At 35.3% G+C, this 3,469-nt stretch overlaps 1 pseudogene across 1 annotated transcript in view; it reads right to left on the reverse strand.

Moving 5' to 3' along the window:
• Positions 1-2,987, reverse strand: part of LOC110335500 — a 3,980-nt pseudogene extending 993 nt beyond the window's left edge. Inside the window, exon 1 of the transcript XR_002381175.1 lies at positions 2,927-2,987. The product of XR_002381175.1 is annotated as a nascent polypeptide-associated complex subunit alpha pseudogene (transcript). The remainder of the gene's footprint in view (positions 1-2,926) is intronic.
• Between the last annotated feature and the right edge of the window lie 482 nt (positions 2,988-3,469).

Here is a 3,469-nt window from a genome sequence, read left to right on the forward strand (position 1 = left end):
AAAAAAAAAAAAAAAAAGAAAAGGTTGCTAGAGTTATATGAATTGTGGAGGAATATTCAAAAGCAGGCAGGTTTGGTTTACAGGTGCCATGAGTGATTAATAAGTTAGAACTTAACAACTAATGTGGAGAAAGTTAGAATTTAATAGAATAAATTCAATGGGAATAGAGATAAAGGATTCTATGGTAGACATTCTGATTATACTATAACTAGTAGTTAGAACTCACTCCTCATCTGTTCTGTTAGACCAACAGAAAACTGTATTCCATATTCCCTAGTCATCTTTTGCCATTGGATTCCAGATAAAATTGACAAATAGGAGTCACTAGAAGGAGTTAGATTGGGCAGAGGCAGAAAATATCCATAGATCTTATCTTTACCATATTTTGAGAATTGCCTCTGGTGATGGTTCTACAGCATTGCGGCTCCACTCATTTGGGAAGTTCCTCCTATCGTATTTTCATTTCACGCAAAGGACTCCTAGGACAATGTTTCCAACCACACTTTAGTGAAGTCATTTCTATTACTACTATAGTTCATATATAGCAGCATTATTGTTCGGTTTAGATAACTGTCTGTGAATCCCATCCTATATTATTCAGCTATTCCTAAACCTATTAAATTTGTTCCTCACTGAAAATGTTACCTGTAGGAAAAGTATCCTGTAGAAAAATCTCAATGGCCATTCTGATAATTATATATTCTATAAGCCTTAGCATCAAAGTCCTATTTCTAAAACAGTGGTCTAGCAAGATACCTTATTGAAATTTACCATCAGGCTAAGAATTAAAAAAAAAAAAAAAAAGCACAGATTTTTACTGCTGAGATGAATTTTAGGCATGGTTCAAGCATACCATTTCACAAACCTAAGAAAGCATACTCTCGTTGCTAAGGCCAGTTCTATCCCTACTGTGTGTCCTTCTACTTCTGCATTTCTTCAGCGAAAGACTGTGTGTACCTGATACCAAACATTGCATCCAGACGTCCGCTGTATCTCTATAAGCCAAGTTACCTTAGAAATCAATGAGCAACTTTAGAATGCACCTTTACACATGAATACATCTTTGCCAAATTTATAGGAAGTTATTTAGTCTAGTGAAAAATTAATAATTAAATCCTAGATTAATAATGTGGAATGCATACTTTCACATGAACACAGGAAGTCTGGAAGGAGAGTTCAAAAGGGTGAGATGCCCTAGGGACAATTCTTGATGAAAAGTGGTGAGGGAAGAAAGACATCAGAAATGCATCAAAGCAACAGGGATAGCTGTAGCAAAGCACCATGGGATAGGAGAAAACAGTGATATTGATTTTAAAAGGGAAAAAGATTACTACATAAAAAACTTAAGAAGCTAAAGAAGAGTAAATGTTTAAGTTCTTGTATATGTCACAGTGCCATAAATGCTCGTAAAATCACCGAACTGAAAGGCTCAGTATCAGACAAAGATCTGTAGATAAGAGGAGAGATAAAAGCAGATAGAGTTCTTCAAGAACACAGCTGGCATTTACACCAGTGCTGGGTTGATTGAATAATGATGTGCTTCCAAGAGCATAAAATCAAGAGCTAATTATTAGGGCTCAAATATAAGCTATTTATTGTTACATGTCTGTTAGGATCCAACACATACTAACAACACAATAACAAACAGACCATAAAATAACTTAAGGCTTAAACAAGAGAAAATGTATCACTTAAGGAAATATCTAGTTAAAGTTAATTTTTTTTTTCAGTTTATATATGGCCAGGAATAATTATGCTATGCAACTCCCCATGTGCTGTGATCTAGAGTCAGTTTTAATTTCTTTCATCCTCTGGGATTTTCTCTTTCACAAGATCAAGACAGTAATAATGTCCATGCATGGAAAATACTTAGAAGACAGTAGGAACTAATTGTTTACCATTTATTATTATTATTATTATTATTATTATTATTATTATTATTATTATTACTAGTTTCTGGTTGACTATTTTTAAATTTCTCTCTAATACTCATAGTATTGTATCAGTTAAAGAAGCAGAAATATGAAATCTACAAGTTTGATAGTCCAGAATATTCTTCAACATCCAGTCTATCAGACTCGCCAGGAGATCACTGGACTTGACCTTAAAGCTTCTGCTCATGGAACAGAGGACAGTGAGATTGTGAGGTTCTAGTGTATCCTAAGAGTAACTGATGCTACTACTCCTTCAGGAGTGTCACCTTCAGGCAGAGACAAGAGGTATAACTCCGAAAGTGCTGAAGCAATCCAAACGGCCTCCCTGCCCCCCACTTCTCCCATGTGGCAGACTATCCTTAGCCCCCCAGTTTTGCTCTTCATCTTTTCTTCACTCAGCTCACTCTTTGTAAAGAGGGCACAGATTCTGCACAAAGATTTCTCCCTTCCATCTGAAATTCTTCAGTCTGTACTCAAGGAGAGAAATCTTCATCTTGTGAGCTTTGTAACATTCTAAATAATATTTACTTTCAATAGTCTACAAGCCAAAATATATGTATCTTCCAAAATGTGTGTGCTCATCATCTGTATTTTAAGGAAATATTTTAAATCTCTGACATGTCTCGGTACACCTTGCATATATTAAGAAGATAAATGGATATATTTGCTATAAAAACAAACTATAAAAATATTTTGATGAACTTATTTTATAATATCTATATCAACAGGTTAAAAACAAAATAACAAAGCCTACACCTTAGATGGTAAAATAGTGGCCAGTTTGAGTTTAGGAAGCAGGTGTATCAATTTTCAGCATACTACTTGAAAAGGTTTTTAATCTGAATATTTAACAGGACAAGCCTCTTCTAGTTAAATTTTGTCCTTAGCACTGTCATTTGTATCATGACATGGTCTATGTCCCTAGCACTCTTACAGATACACTTGAATCTGTAATACATATTTGATGACACATGGTTTCAATTTATCCCTGCCCACTACCCTCTTGATCCCTAGTTTCTCATAATATATCCTTTGTGTTCCCTCACTCCACATCTTAACCAGAAAATGAAAAAGGTGCTTCAGCAATATTGAGCTGGTACTTCTCACAGTCTCAGCTGGCCTCAAACTCAATTTTCATCTATACGGTAGAATACTTATAGCATCCTCTAGGTCCTCAAAAAACACAGGCATAAGCTCTCATAGGTTCCTCTCCATTTGACTAACATTGCACAGTACTTCTGAGAAAGAAAAAAAAATGTAGAGAAAAAAATGGACAAAATGATTAGCTGTAGTAAGAGTCATTATAGCCACAGAACGAGACTCAGGTGTACAGAGACTAGAATTCTAATGTTTGTGAGGACAATAGCTACAGCCATAGTGCAAATAAAAGAAGAGATTTTCATGTTTGTGAACTAGGACCAGGAAATCGGCATCCATCAGCCTAGAGTCCTGTTAGGGATGAGCATGACAATATGGACTCTGAACAAAACTGTATTCCTTAGCTTGTACCAGACATGGGTGTGATAACTAAGTGA

This window comes from Mus pahari, chromosome 18 (assembly GCF_900095145.1).
Source record: "Mus pahari chromosome 18, PAHARI_EIJ_v1.1, whole genome shotgun sequence".
Lineage (NCBI taxonomy): Eukaryota > Metazoa > Chordata > Mammalia > Rodentia > Muridae > Mus > Mus pahari.